This window comes from Lygodium microphyllum, chromosome 6, assembly GCF_053477565.2.
Source record: "Lygodium microphyllum isolate KBCC chromosome 6, Lygodium_microphyllum_v1.1.10, whole genome shotgun sequence".
Taxonomy (NCBI): Eukaryota; Viridiplantae; Streptophyta; class Polypodiopsida; order Schizaeales; family Lygodiaceae; genus Lygodium; species Lygodium microphyllum.
This window is the reverse complement of record NC_141140.1, coordinates 58298026-58323953: the sequence shown is the minus strand read 5'-3', so window position 1 is coordinate 58323953 and position 25928 is coordinate 58298026.

The window sequence follows — 25928 nt, the reverse complement described above, 5'->3', positions numbered from 1 at the left end:
TAGATCTTCCCATCTTTCCAAAAGATCAAAATGTTTTGCATAGCATGTTTGTAGGCATCATAGTCCTTATACTCATGCTTGGAATTATCACACCACATGCAATCACAGACAAAGTCTTCTCAATTTTGATATTTAGGAGGAGAAGATGGACCTATAGAACTTGTAGGCCAACTATTTTCTTCCATTTTGACATCTTGATCTACAAGCCATGCATTACTCTTGATCAATCCATAGCTTTTGTAGTAATAATAGGGACATGTTGACTTGCCATAGCATCTATAGCCTTGTCATGTACACAAGCAATGATTGGAGTAATATATCCAACTTGCATTCTAGCTCTTCATCTAGAAACATCATCTTTTGCATCTTCTCAATCTGTTTTCAAATCTTGCTCTTTGGTCTTGTCTTCAAATAGTTTCTATAAACTCAACTGTAAAGTAGGATCTATTGCCTGCAAAAACTTTGTTGCTTTCTCAAATTAAAGAGTAGTCTATTTTGCACATGGATCTAGTTGAACTCTTATTGAATCTTTGTAGTTACCAACCCATTTTTGGGATTTTAAACCCATTGTTTAAAAGATTGTATAGTCCTCAAGCCTGAATCTTGAAGAAAAAATTCTTATTTCATCACCTACTTAAACCCGTCCCAATCCAAATCTCTTGCATAGATATTTGGTATGCATATATTCAAAAGGTAGGAGTTAAGATCCAAGCAAAATACTAGCTAATTAGATGTTATGGCATTCCAAATAATTCCATCTTTGTGGCATATAGCTTTAATTATTTAGAAACTCTATAGCCATGTAAACAGAAACTCTATAGCCATCGAATAATTGCAATTGGTTTTTTATTGCTTCCAATGCTTGGACAAAGTATAGGACAATATTCATAGTAAAAAATGAGAGTTTGCCTTAGAAGCGCCTTAATTCAAGGAAGCACCTTTCCTCTTCAAAGCTATATGTGGGTGTGTGTTTATTCAAATGTTTTTTAAGCTTCTTTCCATTCAAAAGGAAAATAGAATAGAGCAAGTGAATGATTTTAACATTGAGTATAGAGATTAGAATTGAAATCTATATAATTAGAAAGCTAATAGAAAAAATGCATATAAGAACTTGTGTGTAGATAATACTTTTGACCAAAGGTATCCCTGTGGGATTATATATGAAATATCATGAACATTTAGATATGCTAGCTAATCCGCATCATGCCGCTATATCTGTGCTTTAATTTTTTTGTAGTGAAACTTGTTAGCAACATGGATTTATGGCCCTTTTCCTTCTTTTGATAGGATGATGCAGAAAAACCACTCTCATCCAACCCATCATAATTATGGGAGGTGAATAATCTTGCAACCACAATGTGTAACAATTATTGCTAATGTTACAAATGGTGTCTAACAAACCACTGAAGTACTAGGAGGTATCCGCAAACCTTGAGAGCACGTGTGCACGTAGACTCATGATTGAGGGAAAGACCATTGTCGTCAACAAGTGTAATTAAGAAGAGATATTGTTTAAAAATAGAGACATCTAATATCCAAATTGGAGAGAGAGTTTTACATACTTAAGAAATATTACTTCATTCATTTACTTAAGAATAGAGCATGTACATAATATATTTTTTTGAATAGACAAATAACATTTGGGAATAGAACATATAACTCATTAGATCACATTCAGCATTACCTTGATTTCATTACCTCACATCGCAATTAATTATATTCTCCTTAATCGATGGATACCTATAGACATGATTGAGTACAGGCCCCCTACCTCTTTAGGATTTGATTCATGTAGCAAACTCAAACATCCATGCTCATTGAAAGAAAAAATAATGTCCGGCAAACTAAATACTCAATGTTGCTCTCAAAGATAATGGTGGATGTAGTGGCACTACAACAGAAACGAGGCATAGACGCGCATGTTAGACGTGCAAAGTCGGGCGCATCTATCACAGCATCTATAAGTGCATGTAAACGTGCGTGTAAATAGACGTGAATTTTACGTCTATATATCCGCGCAAATAGATGCTAATATAGATGCGCCAATAGACGCACAATTATTTAACCACCTAAAATTAGCAATTCACATAATTAAAAAACCAAAGTTAATAATTATTTAACCACCTGAAATTGATTCTTGAGCATGCATATGCGCGCATGATAAAAATCATAGAATTAAGAATACACATTGAATCATTGAATTAAAAAAATAGAGTTAATAATTACTTTTTCATTGCTCTCTAATGAATGGCAGTTCCTCCAGTTGACAAGCCTGATATAAGTAATTAGCAGCAAGCGATAGAAACCTTACAATTAGTAGCAAGCATTGCAATATCTATCTTGTAATTTCTCTACGTACTTGAATATGATAAAAGATACTTCCTTTTTATTATGGAAAATTCAATTTAGCTTTAAAATTGACTATTGATTCTTGAGTATGCACGTGTGCGCATGATAAAAACCATAGAATTAGGAATACACATTGAATCAATAAGCAAATTATCTCATCGCTCTCTCTTTTTCTCTCTCCTCTCTCTCTCTCTCATTTCCTTTTCTCTCTCCTCTCCCTCTCATTCCTCTCCCTCCCTCTCTCTTTTTCTCTCTCCTCTCTCTCTCATTCCTCTCCCTCCCTTGCCCTCTCTCATTCCTTTTTCTCTCTCCTCTCTCTCTCTCATTCCTTTTTCTCTATCCTCTCCCTCTCTCATTTCCTTTTCTCTCTCCTCTCCCTCTCATTCCTCTCCTTCCTTCTCTCTTTTTTCTCTCTCCTCTCTCTCTCATTCCTCTCCCTTCCTTGCCCTCTCTCATTCATTTTTCTCTCTCCTCTCTCTCATTCCTTTTTCTCTCTCCTCTCCCTCTCTCATTAGCATGGGAGGTTGGAATACACAAGGATGGAGGTTGAAATACACAAGGCTTACAATGCAAAGTCAGAACACTACAGGGTAGAGGAGTCTGTAAAAAGACAGCTATCAATCAGGTGACACTTTTTGGGTACTGGCATGGGCTAACAATATAAGCAACTTGGACCAAGACCATTTCACAAGTTAGCTGGACAACCGGACTGGCATTAGGTCCAAGGATAATTACTAAAATGCAGACCATTCATTAGTTTTGAAGCCACAATAAGGTTGCATCTAACGCTGCAGCATCAGCCTCAGATTTTTGCAAATCCTCACCCACCAGCAAATCAATAGTGGCTCCGCCCACATCAACCACAACAAAATTTTCTCCTTCTCTGATGGATAGGAATTTAGCATTTTGTAGACAATGCAAAGATGCAGCCTCTGGCTCTAGAACTACTCTTAATAGATGAGGGCTAGCATCCTGTGAGCATTATCTGCTTGACACTCCCTTGACCATACCAGCTTCCTGAGCACATTTTCTCATCTTTTGCTTGGCAGCTTCTGCCCATATTGCTGGGGCGGAAAGACACCATTGAATATCTTTCATCATCAATTGCCCACCATACCTGTCCCTCAGGTAATGCAAGATAAATTGTGATACTTTCTTGAGGTAGTCGACGATGAGAGACTCAATTGAAAGGCATTGAGGAAGAGCCTTCGATTTGGATTGACCTTTGTAAGGAGCTTGTTCTGCTAGATATAACTTGAAACCACTCATGAAAGTACTCCCGCAAGGAAGTGATTGTGCACATGCAACAATCGTCTTGATGGCAATCTGGTTTGTGTTTTGCAGTAGGGCATAGAGGAGGCCTCATGCTGCAGGGGCCAGTCACGGTTGAAGTCGTGCACAGATGTGGATGTCGTGCAAGGGCCATACCCTGTCTTGCTCTATTTGCCTATTATGTTTAACATCTTATCTCTTTTTCTCTCTCCTCTCATTCTCTCTTTTTTTTTCTCTCCTCTTCCTCTCTCATTTCCTTTGGCTCTCTTCCTCTCTCTCTCTCATTTCTTCTCCCTCCCTCCCTCTCTCTCCTTTCCATATTATGTTTTCTTCTCTCCCCCTCTCCCTCTCCCTCTCCCTCTCTCATTCCACGTCTATTTCCGCGTCTATCTTCGCGTCTATAATCGCGTCTACCTGAACAATAGACGCGCATATACACACAAAAATAGATGCACACATCAAAATTCAAATCATACTTAAATCATTTCTTTTCAAACTACGCCTTTTCTTTCCTGCGTTTTTTGCAGTTTTGAGGCTTAAGTTTAGTCTCTTCATGCCTCACCTAGTCTCTTCATGCCTCATCTCCTCATGACTCACCTGTTCTTTCATTTCAAACACACAAGAAGGAAAAAAGGAAAGCCAAGGAGAGGAAGAAAGAGAGAACAAGAGAGAGGAGAACAAGAAGAAGTAGCAAGCAAGCAAGCAAGCATCAAGGGAGGGTAACTTACCAAGGAGAGGAAGAAGGAGAAGGAAGAAACACCACCACTTGCCACACCAAACACCCACAGTGACTCTCTCTCTCTCTCTCTCTCTCTCTCTCTCTCTCTCTTTCTCTCTCTCTCTTTGTTTCTCTCTTCCTCTCTCTGCTCTGTTTGTGTATTTAGGATTTGTGATTCCATTATGTATTGCATTTTTTAAATCATCAATGGCGGTCGTCGGCCTAAAATCAGCCCGACAGAGCGCGTCTGATAGCACGTCTACATCTCAGTGTAGATGCAGATATAGACGCAAAAAATGTTTCTCTGAGGGCGTGTCTTTGAGCGCGTGTGCTGACGCGTGTGCTCTGCAGTGTTTACGCAATGATACACACGCTGACAGATGCCCACAGAGACGCAGGTATAGACACGCACAAAGACGTAGGTATAGACACTGTATGTAATATGTTTTATCTACACATGGTAATATGATTTTTCTTGTGTAGATGTGGAATCTTGGATCCTGTAGCACCCCATTCAACAAGGAGCAATTCATTGGGGAGATGACCAATTATCTTGGTCACCCTCCCACTACAGATGACCAATTATCTTAGACGCACCAGCAGACGCACAATTATTCAACCACCTAAAATTAGCAATTCACATAATAAAAAACCAAAGTTAATAATTATTTAACCACCTGAAATATATTCTTGAGCATGCACATGTACGCATGATAAAAAGCATAGAATTAAGAATACACATTGAATCATTGAATTAAAAAAATAGAGTTAATAATTACTTTTTCATTGCTTTTAATGAATGGCAGTTCCTCCAGTTGACAAGCATGATATAAGTAATTAGCGGCAAGCGACAGAAACCTTACAATTAGTAGCAAGCATTGCAATACGTATCTCGTAATTTCTCTACGTACTTGAAGATGATAAAAGATACTTCCTTTTTATTATGGAAAATTCAATTTAGCTTTAAAATTGACTATTGATTCTTGAGTATGCACGTGTGCGCATGATAAAAACCATAGAATTAGGAATACACATTGAATCAATAAGCAAATTATCTCATCTCTCTCTTTTTCTCTCTCCCCTCTCTCTCTCATTTCCTTTTCTCTCTCCTCTCCCTCTCATTCCTCTCCCTCCCTCTCTCTTTTTCTCTCTCCTCTCTCTCTCATTCCTCTCCCTCCCTTGCCCTCTCTCATTGCTTTTTCTCTCTCCTCTCTCTCTCATTCCTTTTTCTCTGTCCTCTCCCTCTCTCATTTCCTTTTCTCTCTCCTCTCTCTCTCATTTCTCTCCCTTCCTTGCCCTCTCTCATTCCTTTTTCTCTCTCCTCTCTCTCATTCCTTTTTCTCTCTCCTCTCCCTCTCTCATTAGCATGGGAGGTTGGAATACGCAAGGATGGAGGTTGGAATACACAAGGCTTACAATGCAAAGTCAGAACACTACAGGGTAGAGGAGTCTGTAAAAAGACAACTATCAATCAGGTGATACTTTTTGGGTACTGGCATGGGCTAACAATATAAGCAACTTGGACCAAGACGATTTCACAAGTTAGCTGGACAACCGCACTGGCATTAGGTCCAAGGATAATTACTAAAATGCAGACCATTCATTAGTTTTGAAGCCACAATAAGGTTGCATCTAACGCTGCAGCATCAGCCTCAGATTTTTGCAAATCCTCACCCACCAGCAAATCAATAGTGGCTCCGCCCACATCAACCACAACAAACTTTTCTTATTCTCTAATGGATAGGAATCTAGCATTTTGTAGACAATGCAAAGATGCAGCCTCTGGCTCCAGAACTACTCTTAATAGATGAGGGCTAGCATCCTGTGAGCATGTTCTGCTTGACACTCCCTTGACCATACCAGCCTTCGATTTGGATTGACCTTTGTAAGGAGCTTGTTCTGCTAGATATAACTTGAAACCACTCATGAAAGTACTTCCGCAAGGAAGTGATTGCATGCATGCAACAATTGTCTTGATGGCAATCTGGTTTGTGTTTTTTTTGCAGTAGGGCACAAAGGAGGCCTCATGCTGCAGGGGCCAGTCACAGTTGATGTCGTGCACAGATGTGGATGTCGTGCAAGGGCCATACCCTATCTTGCTCTATTTGCCTATTATGTTTAACATCTTATCTCTTTTTCTCTCTCTTCTCATTCTCTCTTTTTTTTTTCTCTCCTCTTCCTCTCTCATTTCCTTTGGCTCTCTTTCTCTCCTTTCCATATTATGTTTTCTTCTCTCCCCCTCTCCCTCTCCCTCTCCCTCTATCATTCCGCGTCTATTTCAGCGTCTATCTTTGCGTCTATAATCGTGTCTACTTGAACAATAGACGCGCATATACACGTAAAAATAGACGCACACGTCAAAATTCAAATCATACTCAAATCATTTCTTTTCAAACTACGCCTTTCCTTTCCTGTGTCTTTTGCAGTTCTGAAGCTTGAGTTTAGTGGAAATGCAGTCTCTTCATGCCTCACCTAGTCTCTTCATGCCTCACCTCCTCATGACTCACGTCTTCTTTCATTTCAAACACACAAGAAGGGAAATAGGAAAGCCAAGGAGAGGAAGAAAGAGAGAACAAGAGAGAGGAGAACAAGAAGAAGCAGCAAGCAAGCAAGCAAGCATCAAGGGAGGCAAACTTACCAAGGAGAGGAAGAAGGAGAAGGAAGGAGCACCACCACCCGCCACACCAAACACCCAAGGTGAGTATCTCTCTCTCTCTCTCTCTCTCTCTCTCTCTCTCTTTTTCTCTCTTCCTCTCTCTTCTCTGTCTGTGTGTTTAGGATTTGTGATTCCATTATGTATTGCATTTTGTAAATCATCAATGGCGGTCGTTGTTCTAAAATCAGCCCGACAGAGCGCGTCTGATAGCGCATCTACATATCAATGTAGACGCAGATATAGACGCAAAAAATGTTTCTCTGAGGGCGCGTCTTTGAGCACATGTGCTGGCGAGTGTGCTCTGCAGTGTACACGCGATGATACACATGCTGACAAATGCCCACAGAGACGCAGGTATAGACGCGCACAAAGATGCAGGTATAGACGCTGTATGTAATATGTTTTATCTACACAAGGTAATATGATTTTTCTTGTGTAGATGTGGAATCATGGATCCTATAGCACCCATTCAACAAGGAGAAATTCATGGGGGAGATGACCAATTATCTTGGTCGCCCTCCCACTGCAGATGACTATTTATCTTAGACGCGCCAGCAGACACAATTATTCAACCACCTAAAATTAGTAATTCACAAAATTAAAAAACCAAAGTTAATAATTATTTAACCACCTGAAATATATTCTTGAGCATGCACATGTGCTATGATAAAAAGCATAGAATTAAGAATACACATTGAATCATTGAATTAAAAAAATAGAGTTAATAATTACTTTTTCATTGCTCTCTAATGAATGGCAGTTCCTCCAGTTGACAAGACTGATATAAGTAATTAGCAGCAAGTGACAGAAACCTTACAATTAGTAGCAAGCATTGCAATATGTATCTCGTGATTTCTCTACGTACTTGAAGATGATAAAAGATACTTCCTTTTTATTATGGAAAATTCAATTTAGCTTTAAAATTGACAATTGATTCTTGAGTATGCACGTGTGCGCATGATAAAAACCATAGAATTAGAAATACACATCGAATCAATAAGCAAGTTATCTCATCGCTCTCTCTTTTTCTCTCTCCTCTCTCTCTCTCATTTCCTTTTCTCTCTCCTCTCCCTCTCATTCCTCTCCCTCCCTCTCTCTTTTTCTCTCTCCTCTCTCTCTCATTCCTCTCCCTCCCTTGCCCTCTCCCATTCCTTCCTCTCCTTCCCTCTCTCTTTTTTCTCTCTCCTCTCTCTCTCATTCATCTCCCTTGCCCTCTCTCATTCATTTTTCTCTCTCCTCTCTCTCATTCCTTTTTCTCTCTCCTCTCCCTCTCTCATTGGCATGGGAGGTTGGAATACAGAAGGAGGGAGGTTGGAATACACAAGGCTTACAATGCAAAGGTCAGAACACTACAGGGTAGAGGAGTCTGTAAAAAGACAGCTATCAATCAGGTGACACTTTTTGGGTACTGGCATGGGCTAACAATATAAGCAACTTGGACCAAGACCATTTCACAAGTGAGCTGGACAACCGAACTGGCATTAGGTCCAAGGATAATTATTAAAATGCAGATCATTCATTAGTTTTGAAGCCACAATAAGGTCGCATCTAACGCTGCAGCATCAGCCTCAGATTTTTGCAAATCCTCTCCCACCAGCAAATCAATAGTGGCTCCGCCCACATCAACCACAACAAACTTTTCTCCTTCTCTAATGGATAGGAATCTAGCATTTTGGAGAGAATGCAAAGATGCAGCCTCTGGCTCCAGAACTACTCTTAATAGATGAGGGCTAGCATCCTGTGAGCATGTGCTGCTTGACACTCCCTTGACCATACCAACTTCCTGAGCACATTTCCTCATCTTTTGCTTGGCAGCTTCTCCCATATTGTTGGCGCGGAAAGACACCATTGAATATCCTTCATCATAAATTGCCCACCATACCCGTCCCTCAGGTAATGCAAGATAAATTGTGATACTTTCTTGAGGTAGTCGACGATGAGAGACTCAACTGAAAGGCCTTGAGGAAGAGCCTTTGATTTGGATTGACCTTTGTAAGGAGCTTGTTCTGCTAGATATAACTTGAAACCACTCATGAAAGTACTTCCGCAAGGAAGTGATTGCGTGCATGCAAGAATCGTCTTGATGGCAATTTGGTTTGTGTTTTGCAGTAGGGCACAGAGGAGGCCTCATGCTGCAGGGGCCAGTCACGGTTGATGTCGTGCACAGATGTGGATGTCGTGCAAGGGCCATACCCTGTCTTGCTCTATTTTCTTATTATGTTTAACATCTTATCTCTTTTTCTCTCTCCTCTCATTCTCTCTTTCTTTTTCTCTCTCATCTTCCTCTCTCATTTCCTTTGGCTCTCTTCCTCTCCTTCTCTCATTTCTTCTCCCTCCCTCTCTCTCTCTCCTTTCCATATTATGTTTTCTTCTCTCCCCCTCTCCCTCTCCCTCTCCCTCTCTCATTCCGTGTCTATTTCTGCGTCTATCATTGTATCTATAATCACGTCTACCTGAACAATAGATGCGCATATACACGCAAAAATAGACGCACATGTCAAAATTCAAATCATACTTAAATCATTTCTTTTCAAACTACGCCTTTCCTTTCCTACGTTTTTTGCAGTTCTGAAGCTTGAGTTTAGCCGACATGCAGTCTCTTCATGCCTCACCTAGTCTCTTCATGCCTCACCTCCTCATGACTCACCTCTTCTTTCATTTCAAACACACAAGAAGGGAAAAAGGAAAGCCAAGGAGAGGAAGAAAGAGAGAACAAGAGAGAGGAGAACTAGAAGAAGCAGCAAGCAGCAAGGGAGGGTAACTTACCAAGGAGAGGAAGAAGGAGAAGGAAGAAGAGCCACCACCACCGCCACACCAAACACCCAAGTTGAGTCTCTCTCTCTCTCTCTCTCTCTCTCTCTCTCTCTCTCTCTCTCTCTGTGTGTGTTTCTCTCTTCCTCTCTCTTCCTCTCTCTGCTCTGTCTGTGTATTTGGGATTTGTGATTCCATTATGTATTGCGTTTTGTAAATAATCAATGGCGGTCGTCGGCCTAAAATCAGCCGACAGAGCGCATCTGATAGCGCATCTACATATCAGTGTAGACGCAGATATAGACGCGAAAAATGTTTCTCTGAGGGCGCGTCTTTGAGCGCGTGTGCTCTGTAGTGTACACGCGATGATACACACGCTGACAGATGCCCAAAGAGACGCAAGTATAGATGCGCACAAACACGCAGGTATAGACGCTGTATGTAATATGTTTTATCTACAGAGGGTAATATGATTTTTCTTGTGTAGTTGTGGAATCCTAGATCCTCCAACACCCATTCAACAAGGAACAATTCATGGGGGAGATGACCAATTATCTTGGTCCCCCTCCCACTGTAGATTGGAGCCCCACAGGGAACACCAAGGAAAAGGGAATTCTCTTGCAAGAAAATCTATCTTGTAACATCAACAAGCTTGTTTATCATGTTTCATATGATCACAATGAAGAAAAGAACACCAGGCACAACAAATCTTCATACAGCATCATGTAGATCTCCCACGGATTTGATAGAATCAACCATATTCTTCAATATCTTCATAAAATCCATCTATAGAACAAAGAAAGCAAAGAATACACCATCTTTGAATGGAAATACATCACATAGTATTCATCTTCAATATCTTCATAGTCTTCTCTCTCAATCTCTCATATACAATCACTCTGTTTGAGTAGAATTGGCTATCTCTGACTCTCTCTCTTTCTCTCTATCAATAATACATCATGTCCTCACTACAATCTCTCAAAAATTACTCTCAATAATCACTCTTAGGTCGTGGATACCCCTCCCAAGAGGTATGTCTGATATAAGAGTCACCAGAGCCACTACAGTGTCTTTTCATAGCTCACTACTGTCACTTCACTCTAGTCTTCACTTGAGTCTTCAGCAGCTACTTCTTTCACTTCTTTCAGCTCTTTTGCACTTGTATTCACCTCTTTCCAAGGCTAGAAAACTTTCCCAAAGTCACACATACATTCCACTGGTCATTCTCTCTGTTTCTGCTCTTTAGTTCGTTCCCAAACAGTTTGCCACCAAGATGCAAGTTTCTGCTGCTTCAATAGGAAGAGGAAACTGTCCACCACATAAAGCATGCATCATGATGGTGATGTGTTTCCGCCATTGTGGGATGAACTTCTTGTGGAAAGTGGCTTTGATTATGAGAAACTCCAACTCTTCAGTGGAAGAAGGAACTTTACAAACATCCATTGAATTCTTCTCTTCTTGGCAATGCCATTTCCTTCATTTTCAGCCTCTTCTGGTGCTTGTTGATGGCAAGGTTCCTGGGCTGCGCACCAAAAACATGGAGCCCCAAAGGGAACACCAAGGAAAAGGGAATTCTCTTGCAAGAAAATCTATCTTGTAACATCAACAAGCTTGTTTATCATGTTTCATATGATCACAATGAAGAAAAGAACACCAGGCACAACAAATCTTCATGCAGCATCATGTAGATCTCCCACGGATTTGATAGAATCAACCATATTCTTCAATATCTTCATAAAATCCATCTATAGAACAAAGAAAGCAAAGAATACACCATCTTTGAATGGAAATACATCACATAGTATTCATCTTCAATATCTTCATAGTCTTCTCTCTCAATCTCTCATATACAATCACTCTGTTTGAGTAGAATTGGCTATCTCTGACTCTCTCTCTTTCTCTCTATCAATAATACATCATGTCCTCACTACAATCTCTCAAAAATTACTCTCAATAATCACTCTTAGGTCGTGGATACCCCTCCCAAGAGGTATGTCTGATATGAAGAGTCACCAGAGCCACTACAGTGTCTTTTCATAGCTCACTACTGTCACTTCACTCTAGTCTTCACTTGAGTCTTCAGCAGCTACTTCTTTCACTTCTTTCAGCTCTTTTGCACTTGTATTCACCTCTTTCCAAGGCTAGAAAACTTTCCCAAAGTCACACATACATTCCACTGGTCATTCTCTCTGTTTCTGCTCTTCAGTTCGTTCCCAAACAGTTTGCCACCAAGATGCAAGTTTCTGCTGCTTCAATAGGAAGAGGAAACTGTCCACCACATAAAGCATGCATCATGATGGTGATGTGTTTCCGCCATTGTGGGATGAACTTCTTGTGGAAAGTGGCTTTGATTATGAGAAACTCCAACTCTTCAGTGGAAGAAGGAACTTTACAAACATCCATTGAATTCTTCTCTTCTTGGCAATGCAATTTCCTTCATTTTCAGCCTCTTCTGGTGCTTGTTGATGGCAAGGTTCCTGCGCTGCGCACCAAAAACATGGAGCCCCAAAGGGAACACCAAGGAAAAGGGAATTCTCTTGCAAGAAAATCTATCTTGTAACATCAACAAGCTTGTTTATCATGTTTCATATGATCACAATGAAGAAAAGAACACCAGGCACAACAAATCTTCATGCAGCATCATATAGATCTCCCACGGATTTGATAGAATCAACCATATTCTTCAATATCTTCATAAAATCCATCTATAGAACAAAGAAAGCAAAGAATACACCATCTTTTAATGGAAATACATTACATAGTATTCATCTTCAATATCTTCATAGTCTTCTCTCTCAATCTCTCATATACAATCACTCTGTTTGAGTAGAATTGGCTATCTTTGACTCTCTCTCTTTCTCTCTATCAATAATACATCATGTCCTCACTACAATCTCTCAAAAATTACTCTCAATAATCACTCTTAGGTCGTGGATACCCCTTCCAAGAGGTATGTCTGATATGAAGAGTCACCAGAGCCACTACAGTGTCTTTTCATAGCTCACTACTGTCACTTCACTCTAGTCTTCACTTGAGTCTTCAGCAGCTACTTCTTTCACTTCTTTAAGCTCTTTTGCACTTGTATTCACCTCTTTCCAAGGCTAGAAAACTTTCCCAAAGTCACACATACATTCCACAGAACACTTACAGAAGCATACAGAACAGTCTACAGAATAGTACCAGAACAACTACAGTACAGAACAGAACAGAAACAGAACAGAAGCAGAAGCTCTACAGAAGACCTACAGAAGGTTACAGAAGGTCATCAAAACCACATAACTCATTCTCAAACCATTCCAAACTCTCACAAACTATTCAATAAGCTTTCACAAGATCTCAATCTTCATTAATCAATACTCCATCCCTCCTTACAAAAGACAATCAGAACAAAACAGAGCAAAACAGAGCAAAACAGAAGGTATACAGAACCATTCAGAACCTATCAGAACATCACAGAACCACCAACAAACATCATGATCTTCCAAAACACAATCAATATCATCCAAAACATTCTCAAACCACTTCTAAATCAATCAATCATCTCATAAAATCAACCATTCAGCTCTCAAAAACAACAAAAATCAGCCAAAAAACAAGTCATTTCAACACTCAACACAGATGACCAATTATCTTAGACGTGCCAGGAAACACACAATTATTCAACCACCTATAATTAGCAATTCACATAATTAAAAAACCAAAGTTAATAATTATTTGTGTGCTGAAAGTGTGTGCAATTACAATAACAATAGGCCAAAGAAGAGAATAAATCGTTCAAGAGATGGAGAAAAATGATGCGATTTACATAAATCAGTATTTTTTCCCATTTTTGAAAGATTTTCAAAATTTTGCCCACGCAGGCTTGTCGACCAAATGCATTCCAATTGTTTTGAGTACCCGAACAACTATATTCGGAGTTCAAATGACGAAGTTATAATCCAAACAAGTTGCAAACAAGCATAGGGAATAAAAAATGAAAATATTAAAAAACAGTAGAAAAGCAAAAGCCAAAAGCTGAAAGCAAAAAGCCTAATGTGTGTGAGTGTGGATAGAAAACTATATAAGAAGATGAGAATGGAGAGTTAAGGGCCTTCCCCCTTGATTACAATTGTATTTTGTGAGAGAGGAGAGTGGAGGGTCGCATGCTAGAGTGAGCTCTTGTCATGCCAATTTGGAAGTTGGAGCTTTTGGGTGTTAAAGCGTCGAGCATCGGCTCAAGGTTGTTAAGGTATGAAAATATATCTCACTTAGTTTTTTTTCGAATTTTTGGTATTTTCGTTGTGTTGTGGTTGTGTGATGCTCTACCCACATTCAGGTTTTTAGTTGTTTTGAGCTTCAAGAGGCATTGTGTGTTGTCTTGTTTTCATGTGTGATTCCTGGTGTTTTGTCAAATATTTTACTTTTTCAAGTTGTTTTGTGCATTTGACAAAGTCAATTACCCCAACCGGCACTCCTTAACATCTCGTTATCAGGTTGTGAGTGAGGCTTGCTCTTGATCATCGCTCGTGTAACAACATATCCAATGAATGCCCTTGCATACAACTAAAATCACCTTGCTTTTCTAATTTCACCATGGCTGAAATTTCTACAATAGTATTTGAACATGAAATACCATCATACATCCTTATAATGCTTTCATCATCTTGTAATGAACCGTGACTTCTCAACTTTTTCTCTTTCCTACTAACTTACTACCTAGCAGCTTTATTCATTCATCCCTCCAACTCTCAGATAGCTCACAAGACCTTATGCAGATAGTCTCATAAACCTGCAAGAAAAAGCTGTTATGCCTAGAGGTAAGAGCTTTTCCCTTCATGTACCATTGTCAACCTAATTAACAATGGTACTCAATGAAATTCTAGCTCTTTCAAGGGCAAAGATTAATCTCTCCATGTATCCATATTCCTTGAATAGTTTACAAAAATTTCCCTAAGTTATATAGCCTATTTCTCATCTTTATTTTTGACCCACACATACACAAATCCATCATCCATGACATCAATTTCTATGCAAAACTCATATAGGGCTATCCCAAAACAATAGGATATGACCAAGGATCATGCATGAAAAAGTATTGATCATCATGGACATCTCCTATGAAAACCTTTATGCTTGGGAAGGGTGCATAAAACTCCCTAGCAGTGTTATTAGTTGCATGTATCTGTCATTCATGTTCTCCATCAAGAGACCATTTATCTTCCCGATATAAGCTATGAGTCATGGTATTTATCTCAAAACCATGATCAATTAAAGCAATGCATGGTTTCTCTAACTCACCAATCTTGACCACTTTTGCAATAGTCGCTCAGGCCCAATTGTTCTTTGTAATAATGGTTGTGGCGTATCATGTTAGATACATCATCCTCTATGTACTATGTAGAGGTTGTACACTCTTTACTATCTTCTTACATCCTATGACACTATTAATAACCAAATCATTGGAATTACTCTATGCATCCATCTCTTCAATTTAAATACCCAGCATGATAGGCTCCTCCTCACTTTGAATCAGACATGGGTTGTACACTCTTTACTATCTTCTTACATCCTATGACACTATTAATAACCCAGTCATTGGAATTACTCTATGCATCCATCTCTTCAATTTAAATACCCAGCATGATAGGCTCCTCCTCACTTTGAATCAAACATGGGTTTGCCGTTCACCCACAAAATGTCTCTTCCTCTTTATGTTGTCTATGATTTCCTCATATGACTCCCACTTCATGATCCCAATAATTTTACCTAGGGTAAACTCAACTTCATTGTTTAGCATTTCCTCCTTCAATACTCTCTTTAAATCTTTCATTGTAATATTTCCACTTCCAAATATTGAAGACCCGTAATCCGCGCAAAAAGCAAACTAAAATAATCTCCCACATCGGTAAATGTTGGTGGTTAAGTGCTTACCTTGCATGCGCGTTAATAAACTCCAGCCACGTTATGCAAAAGAGGTCAAGGCTAAAAACCCGTAGACCGCACGGGAACATCTCTTCAAAGGGAAAAAAAAGGAAAGTGGAGAAGCACGAGGGAGGGGAGGCATGCAAGCCATCCACGTGGATGGCTATTCCCCCCTCCACAACCTATATATGACCTCCCCCTTAAGCTTGGGGGAGAGGGAAGAGAGAGAGGAGCTGCCGCCCTGCACCATGAAGCCGCCACATGCCATCGCCAGCTCGCTGCCGCCCAGGCTGCCGCCTCATCTCCACCTGCACCATCATCATCATAATCATTATCATCATCATCTTCCTGCTCATCGTCATCTTCCCCCCTCTCCCAATCATCTTCTCTCTCCACGTAAACTCCTGTCAGAAGCTTAGAAGCTTCTTTGGAAGCTTCCTTAAACCCTGTTCTCTCGTGCCTTCCCAAGGTGCTTTAAACCTGCAACTGCAAGGCTGCGTCCTGCGCAGAAGAAAAGATCCCGGGCAGAGAGGAATCAATACGCGAAAGTAACCCAAGGGAGAGTTGCTAAATCAAAATATTTGCGTCGTCCATGGCTCCCAAGAAAATGGTGAGAGGCGCACATGTGGGAGCTTCCACTCGGATTTCGCGTGTGGGCAACACCTCGAACCTCAATACCCAGGTTTTTAAAATTGATTCTCGCATGAAAAGAATGCATTCAAGCATGTCTTGAATTCACGTAGTCGAGTTAAATACATTTGGAAATTTTAAATGCAATTATCCATTCCTTTAACAAGGTTTAGTGCATGCCGATTAATTGAAATTGCACGCACTCCCGTCAACAAGGGCAGTTGCAATCTTCTTGAATGATAATGCATAAATTAGAAGAGGATATCATGCTAAGAAGGATAGAGCTTATGTCGCATGTTGCACTTATGATTTAAATTCATGGACGTGATTCGTATGAGATAATCGTTGACCTCCATCTAGATGTAGTCCAAGTAGTTGTAATGTATGAAAGGGATTTATGTACCTTGCCAATTGCATGCGGTGAAAATTACATCCTAGGTTGGGCTAAGTGCTGAAGGACGAATAAAATTAATAATGGTCCCTTGGCATTCATGTATGGACTTCTTTTATCGAAGTTTGTATTTAGAAAAGGATGCATTTCATATTAAAGCTTGAATTCAATGCATTAAGCAAAGGGTTATGAGCATAGTTCTTGATGTAAATCAATGTAGATTTTATATGAGATAGCCCTAAATTGACAATCTTTTTAGCTTAGGCAACAAAAGGGAATGGCCATTGTAAATTTCATATTTATATAAAAGGAAAAAAATCTATGAATCGCATATTTGCATGGAATGTTGTATTTGAAATTATTTACATCTTTTTAGGAAGAAGTATTTGCATCTCTAAGAAGAGATCACCTCTTGTCCCAAGACAACTAGATCGAATAGATATATCGCTTGTAATGGTGTAACTCAAATGATGATCACCTCAATGCACTAGGAAAAGCTAAGCTGCAAAAAAATTATGCCTAGTATCGCACTTGCAAAAACCAACTTGATAATTCTGACCTCAAAGGTCCTACCCACATTCGCGGAATGTTAAGGTTAGTTAGATGCCCATGCAAGAACAATCTAGGGTTTTTACCCTAGGGTAAGTTAGCCTAATACTAGACTTCTGTAGGGAAATTGGAAACCCTAGGGCTAAGTGTCATTGGCCTAGTAGGGTCAGGGTTGGGGTTGGGTCAAGAGAACATCATAAACCCTACCAAATGTATTTATTGACCAAGGAACACCGTTTGATGGGAGAAATGATCCCACAAGATAGATGCGACACTTGTCTCGTGCAACAAGTTGCAACGTCGCATGATTTTGTGTTAAATCACAAAATGGTATTGCCACTCCTTAGAACAAGGTTGGCAAGTTCTAAGAACAAGTCTAATTTTCTAGAGGATGAGTAGACATCATGCTACATCACCCTTCTGTGAGGCTGAGTTGCCAAGTTAGGGTAATTATGAATTTCCTAGCGAGCAATTGACCAATCAAGATAGGGTGACAAGGTTGCCCAAGAATTATTGACCCTAATGTAAGGAAACCTAAGGTATTTGTTGATTGGGTTAGCAGGGTATAAACCCTAACCCAAGGATAAAAAGGCTAATCGAGCAACAAAACCCTTGGGGATCTTGCCAAGTCGCAAATTGATCCCGGATCGAATGCTGGATGCATTCGGAGAGAAGGATTCACACCTTAGTAGTTGGCTAAACAAAAGACCACTAGATTGATTGTGTTTGTACAGTTAGGAGCACTGTTTATACTTCTTTGCTCAAGGAACTAAAGATGGAAAAATAATTAATGCTTCAGGTTGAAGGCCCGGAGGGAGAGGCAGCATCAGTTTTACCGCCGACTGTCTGCCTAACCCTAACCAAGGGGGTTGTTAGCCGCACCGGGTACGTGGACCGAACCCGCCGCGAGAGATCTCTCTGTGGGTGCTACTTGGAGCAAGAGGATGCTTGTTTGCCAGGGGGGGCTTTGGCCGTAAATCCCTTGCCTCCCGGTCTTGCACAAGAGGCCGACGTGACTCAGGATTAGATCTTGAGGCCTGCATACTAGTCTATGGGTGGAAACTTAGAATAGCGATCCTTGAGGATTGCTGGATTAGCCTTCGGGTGGATTATGGAATTGCCTTACGGCGGATTATGGAATAGCCTTCAGGCTGGATTATATGATGTATTCCAAAGAGTGATAAATAAAATCAATTGCTAAAAAGAAACTTTCTTGACATTGTTTTTCTATGCCAGTGCTTAAGTTACGTAAAGAAATCGGTGATTAATTGGCTAATTAAGGAAGCTATTTTTACTTTTCAAACTAAATGTGATAGGTAATTAGATAAGTAAAGCAACCCTGAGGAAAGTGCGGTGGATGCGACCATGGGTCTGTCCTACGGAAGGGTGGTCCCGATTGGCCGGGAACTTTTCTCAACAGAATTGACAGCAAGGTAACGATGACCTAGAAACTAGAAAGTTAGAGTCCCGATTTATACTATTTTAGGGGAACGGAATGGGACTATGCCATATGGGTAGAGAGGTCGAGCTTTGCGTCCCTCTCATTTCCCATTCTCCTTGAACCAAGTGCAGTATGAATCCACTTCAACCCTGATGTTTCTGTGTAAAGTAGTTTATCTGGGGTTTGATGCTAGTTACCTCCGAGGAACTTGACCATTAGAGAAACCCTGATTCAGGTCGATTCTAAGTGGAAACGTTTGAATGCTTCCGCTTCGTGGCAAACTCGAGAAAACCTAGATCGCAAACCTCGTGACATTCCATGGGACTGTCGGGCGGCGCTTTCTAAACTCTCTTCCCGATGGGCTGCTAAGATGTGTCCTAGTAGTGGACAGGTGGACACGTTACAGTTGGTATTAGAGCAAACAAACGAGGATCTAATATTTACAAGAAAACCTAATGAGGTGAAGTAGAGCAAATGTTGTTGTTAAGAACATTTCCTTACTTATTTATTAATGCTGACCTGCAGAGTCGGGAAGCATGGAACAAATTCTTGGTGTTCCAGGTTATGTTTACCACTACGATGCATGCTTCGGATTATTGACGAAGGTTAGATATGATGAATATCCAAGACCGCATCTACAATCCTTCACCCCTGTATGTGGAACGGAGATGTATGGGTGATTCAGGAATTTATTACATAGCTGCCCACCGACTTGTGTAACTTCGGATCAACTTGAAGAGAATCAAGTGGATGAAGGACTTAAAGATCGTGAAGTTGTTCATCTTTGTTGAGGCTCACGCAAATGCAACCCTACATGTCGGTGAAAAAGATCAAGCAAAACACGTATGTGTATGAGGAAGTGACCCGAATAATCCCTGCCGACACAATCAAGGTGTTGGGACGTTATGAAAAGAATGATATCAAAGGAAAGGATACCCTAATCTTCCTACGACCTATCAATTCCTCAAAATCCATGACCCCAATCCACATTATTACTTAGTTTCCGTAGCTGAATGTAACACAATCTTATTGTCCCCGAATTAATGTATCAGCTTGTTCCATCTTCCTAAAAATAATTGTACTAGAAAGGGCTATGCCCATATGAATGAAATAGACTTTTTATCAATGATTATCTTGACTTCGAGTATTGATAAAGAAGTTAAGTGATTAGGTCACTTGGCTAAAAGCTAAACTGGGCATGTAATGTAATGTGAGAAATGTTTAGTAAGTTTTTAATGTAAATAATTTTAATGCCCAGGCACAACCTCAAGTGCAGATTCCTAGTCCGACCCCTACACCAAGTACAGTCGTGATTTAGGAGAAGAAGTTTCTTCTCAAGCAGATCAAGCCACCAGAATTCGATGGTAAGGAAAGGACCATTCAAATAGATGCCGAGATCTAGATCAAATCCATGGAAGATTATTTCGAAGCAGCAGGTACTGCACCCCGCGAACCAAGCGATGCTGGCCAAACTGAAGCTTACCGGTGAAGCAAGACTTTGGTGGAAGCAATGGTGCAGAGACCAAGGGATCTCGAAAGCGTCAGTTACTTGGGAGAAACTTAAGAAAGCTGTGCGAGGGAGATATCTACCACCTGCCTACCGCACGCAGAAGATGAACGAGTTCTATGAACTGAAGCAGCTCGATCTATCTCTTGATGCTTATTATTCAAAGTTCGTCTCTCTTTTGAAGTACGCGCCACAAATGGATATGACACAACAGGTGTCGAAGTTTTGTGCCGGATTAAACCCACCTATAAACACCCGCCTCGAATCAATGCGCCCAACAGATCTTCAAGACGTGCTCATTCGAGCTGCGCCCATAATTCAGGAAGCGCAAACTAGACCAAGAAATAACAAGACTTGGTCTTACAAGGATTAGAAAAAAGGAGTGTATAGGTCCCAGGCAAAGAGAGCGCAAGGCCAAAATCCGGGACAAAGGAAGAAAGCTAGGACCAACACTATCAATAATTTCATTTCTACTCCAGGTAATGGCCCCAATCTCCATTGCTTCCATTGCAACAAGCCTGGTCACTTTAAAAGGCAGTGTCCCAAGCTTAACGGAGGACAACGTCAAGGACCATCCCAAGGAACTGTCCGTGGCCAAGGAGTCATCGTCAGGGCCAGAGGGAGAACCTCTAGTGTTGCCAACAATGAGCCGTGTGATGAAGAAGATCCAACCCTAGAAGCTGACATTGAGAGGGTAAGGGTTCATACCACCCTTCACAAGAAAGGCCCGAATTGCCAGTTCTCGGTGATTCAAACTCCTTCGGATTATCAAGGTAAAAGCTTCAAAACCTTGATTCATTGTGGCAATACACATTTCTTTATCTTACTAGTCTATGCAAGAAGATTAGGAATAGCCATAATAGATGCACCTACTTTACTTGTGGAATTAGGAAATGGTCATGAGGTCACTTGTACTAAGCAAACTGCTAAGGTGAGGTTCCTACTGGGTGAAAATTCGACTTCGGTCAGATTTAGGGTTATGAACCTAGGTATCCACGAGTCTTTGCTCAGAATGGATTGGCTTAAACCTAATGATGCCCACATTCACTGTGGAAAGGGTCAAGTTTCCTTTTGAAATTTTGAAAGGGAATTGGTCACAACTCAAGGAGAGGCTGGTAAGCCCAAAATTCAACTAGCCAAAGCATCTCGGATAATGAAAGGAGTTAGAAAGGGGCTACCTTACCTGTCTATTTGATTAAGCTAAATAAGCTAGATAAAAATCAGGAGTCTAGGGAAGAACCTTCATGGCTAAAGAAGTACGTAGACGTATTTCCTGATGAGCTGACAGAACTTCCTCCTCAAAGGGAAGTTGATCATGAAATCAAGTTATCACGAGGAGTTGCACCAATTGCAAAGAGGCCATATAAAATGTCCATCCTGGAAGCGATTGAGCTGAAGGAGCAACTCAAGCAATTGTTGGACCAAGGCTATATCCGTCCTAGCCGTTCACCATGGGGAGCTCTAGTGTTGTTCCAGAAGAACAAAGATGGAACTCTTCGGCTATTCTTGGACTACAGAGGGTTGAATCAATCAACCATTAAGAACAAATATCCCATTCCAAGAATAGATGAACTTCTTGACCATCTTCAAGGAGCAAAGATCTTCTCCAAGATTGATCTCGGGTCTGGATATTATCAGATAAGGATCAAGGAAGAAGATATCCCAAAGACGGCATTTAGCACAAGATATGGACACTTTGAGTTCCTAGTTGTGTCATTCGGGCTGACAAATGCACCTGCTACCTTCAATAGGTTAATGCAGGATATCTTTAGGCCCTATCTTGATGACTTTGTACTCATCTTCTTTGACGATACCTTAGTCTATTCCAAACAGGAAGAAGACCATGAACCCCAGCTTCGCATTGTCCTTGAAACAATGAGGGCACACAAACTTTATGCCGAGAAGAAGAAGTGTGCATTTTTCAAGCGATACATTGAATATCTAGGATTCATTGTATCAGCGGAAGGAATTTCAGTAGATCCGGCCAAGGTCAGAGACGTTCTGGAGTGGCCAACACCAAAAACTATCAAAGAAATATGTAGTTTTCTTAGATTGACAGGATGATACAGGGTCTTTATAAAAAACTATGCTTTGATTGCAGCGGCGTTGACCGATCTACTAAAGAAGCAAGCATCAATTGTATGGTCACCTGCTGAATAGTCTAGCTTTGACAAATTAAAGCAAAGCTCGATATCAGCACCCATCCTGAAACTTCTAGACCTTAGTAAGGAGTTTGAAGTAATAGCTGATGCTAGCACACTTGCCTTAGAATGTGTGCTTATGCACGAAGGTCATCCTGTAGCATACTCTTCAAGGAAACTGAAGAGCCATGAGAGGAATTATGCTACCCACGATCTGGAGCTCTTAGCTGTCATCCATGCTCTCAAGCTTTGGAGGCACTACTTGCTAGGTAACAAGTTTACCCTAGTAACGGATCATAAAAGTCTTAAATGGATTTTTACCCAAAATGAGCTCAATATGAGGCAACGTCGATGGATTAAAGTGCTGGAGGAATATGATTTTGAAATCAAATACCGGCCTGGAAAGGAGAATGTAGTTGCCGATGCACTCAGTCGCAAGGCATTTCTAAATTCTTTGATTTTGCAAGATCCATCAATAGCCAGATCTCTAGCCACAAAGGTATCCATGCCAAACTTGAGCTAGCTAGAGAAGAGACATGCCATGACCCAACCTATCAAAAATTGCTCAGGGAGATCCCTATCAAGGATCAAGACCCGAAGCTACAAACAAAGTATCAAGAATTCTCTATCGATAATGGACTTGTCTACTATAGAACGAGATTATGTATACTGGCAAGCCAGTCACTCAAGCAAAAGATACTTTGGGAAGCCCATGACTCCCCTTTTTCAGGACATCGTGGTTATGCCAAGACCCTCAATGCAGTTACAAAGAGCTATTATTGGGAGAGGCTTAAAGCTGACGTTCTCAAATATGTCACGAAATGTTTGTATTGTCAATACATTAAGGCTGAACATGTCAAAATGCCAGGGAAGTTGCAACAACTTGACATTCCCCAAATGAAATGGAAACTCATTAGTATGGATTTTATTGTTGGCCTGCCCCAAGTTCATGGAGGATACAACTCCATTATGGTTGTGGTGGATATGCTCACCAAGGTTGCACATCTTATTCCTGTTAAGACAAACTATAAAGCCTCAGACATCGGAAGGTTATTCATCAAGGAAATTTTCAAACTGCATGGGTTACCCAAAAAGGATCATTAGTGATCGTGACTCTCTCTTCACATCACATTTTTGGAGGGCTATCTTCGAGGCCATTGGGATTCAACTATGTTTCAGTACAGCTTACCATCCCCAAACCGATGGTCAAACGGAGTGACTCAACCAAGTTATTGAGGATATGCTTAGGACACACTACTGTTGCGAACCCAAAAAGTGGATTCAATATTTGCCACTGGTTGAATTTGCCTACAATGCTTTCAACCAACAAAGCATTCAAATGACCCCTTTTCAAGCATTGTATGGGCATGATTGCCGAAGTCCTTTAAAGTTTTCAGATCCAACCTTAAGGGTTCAAGCTCCAAAGCGGATACTAGAAGATATGGATGACCAAATCAAATCAATAAGACAAGACATCCAAGTCACCAAGGACAGGCGAAAGGCTTACGTAGACCTAAAACGTCAAGACAGATCCTTCACGGAAGGTGATATGGTCTTCATTCGCATACGTCCAAAGAAGAGTTCCCTATCCTTGGGTAAACACAAAAAGCTAAGTCCAAGGTATTGTGGACCTTACAAGATTCTCAAGTGCCTAGGGCCTAATGCTTACAGATTATAACTCCCTGAGAACCTAAAAGTTCATAATGTAGTCCATATCAGCCTACTGAACAAGTATGTACCTAACCCTAGTCATGTGCTTGATGATCAACAAGTTGTAATGCCTAGCCAAGGAGTCCTTGAACTATGGCCTCATAGGATCTTAGATGTTAGGGAGAGGCATTTGAGATCTAGAACCTTGAGAGAATACCTCGTCCAGTGGAAAGATTATCCCGAAGAGGATGCCACTTGGATGGATGAAAGTACTCTCAACCAACAATACTCCCAGTTCTTCTCGAGATGAGGACATCTCGATTCCTCTAAGGGGGAGAGAATGTAATATTTCGGCTTCAAAATATTGAAGACCCATAATCTGCACAAAAAGCAAACAAAAATAATCTCCTGCATCGATAAATGTTGGTGGTTAGGTGCTTACCCCGCACACGCGTTAATAAACTCTAGCCGCGTTATGCAAAAGAGATTGAGGCTAAAAACCCGTAGGCGGCATGGGAACATCTCTTCAAAGGGGAAAAAAAGGGGATAATGGTTAAATTTTGTGCAAATTTTTTTATTACTAACCCCCTCCCCTCATCTGATGCATGGTGGGGAGAGGGAGTGTGGGAAAAGCATGAGATGGAGTGGTGTGGAGTGGAGAAGCATGAGGGAGGGGAGGCATGCAAGCTAGCCACGTGGGTGGCTGTTTCCCCCCTTCACAACCTATATATGACCTCCCCCTTAGCCTTGGGGGGGAGGGAAGAGAGAGAGGAGCTATCGCCCTACGCCATGAAGCCGCCACATGCCATCGCGAGCTTGTTGCCACCCAAGATGTCGCCTCGCCTCCACTTGCACCATCATCATCATAATCATTATCATCATCATCTTCTTGCACATCATCATCTTCCCCCCTCTCCCAATCATCTTCTCTCTCCACGTAAACTCTTGTCAGAAGCTTAGAAGCTTCTTTGGAAGCTTCCAATTTTAAGCTTCCTTAAACCCTGTTCTCTCGTGCCTTCCCGGGGTGCTTTAAACCCGCAACTGCAAGGCCGTGTCCTGCGCAAAAGAAAAGATCCCGGGCATAGAGGAGTCGATATGTGAAAGTATCCCAAGGGAGAGTTACTGAATCAAAATATTTACATCATCCATGGCTCCTAAGAAAATGGTGAGAGGCGTACATGCGGGAGCTTCCACTCCGAGTTCGCATGTGGGCAACACCTAGAACCTCAATACCCAAGTTTTTAAAATTGATTCTCCCATGAAAAGAATGCATTTAAGCATGTCTTTAATTCACGTAGTCGAGTTAAATACATTTGGAAATTTTAAATGCAATTATTCATTCCTTTTACAAGGTTTAGTGCATGCCGATTAATTGAAATTGCTCGCACTCCCATCAACAAGGACAGTTCCAATCTTCTTGAATGATAATGCATAGATTAGAAGGGCAGTTGCAATCTTCTTGAATGATAATGCATAAATTAGAAGAGGATATCATGCTAAGAAGGATAAAGCTTATGGCACATGTTGCACTTATGATTTAAATTCATGGACGTGATTCGTATGAGATAATCGTTGACGTCCATCTAGATATTGTCCAAGTAGTTGTAATGCATGAAAGGGAGTTATGTACCTTGCAAACTGCATGCGATGAAAATAACATCCTAGGTTGCGCTAAGTGCTGAAGGGCGAATAAGATTAATAATGGTCCCATGGCATTCATGTATGGACTTCTTTTATCGAAGTTTGTATTTAGAAAAGGATGCATTTCATATTAAAGCTTGAATTCAATGCATTAAGCAAAGGGTTATGAGCATAGTTATTGATGTAAATCAACGTAGATTTTATACGAGATAGCCCTAAATTGTCAATCTTTTTAGCTTAGGCAAGAAAAGGGAGAGGCAGCATCACTTACCGCCGACTGTCTGCCTAACCCTAACCAAGGGGGTTGTTAGCCGCACCGGGTACGTGGACC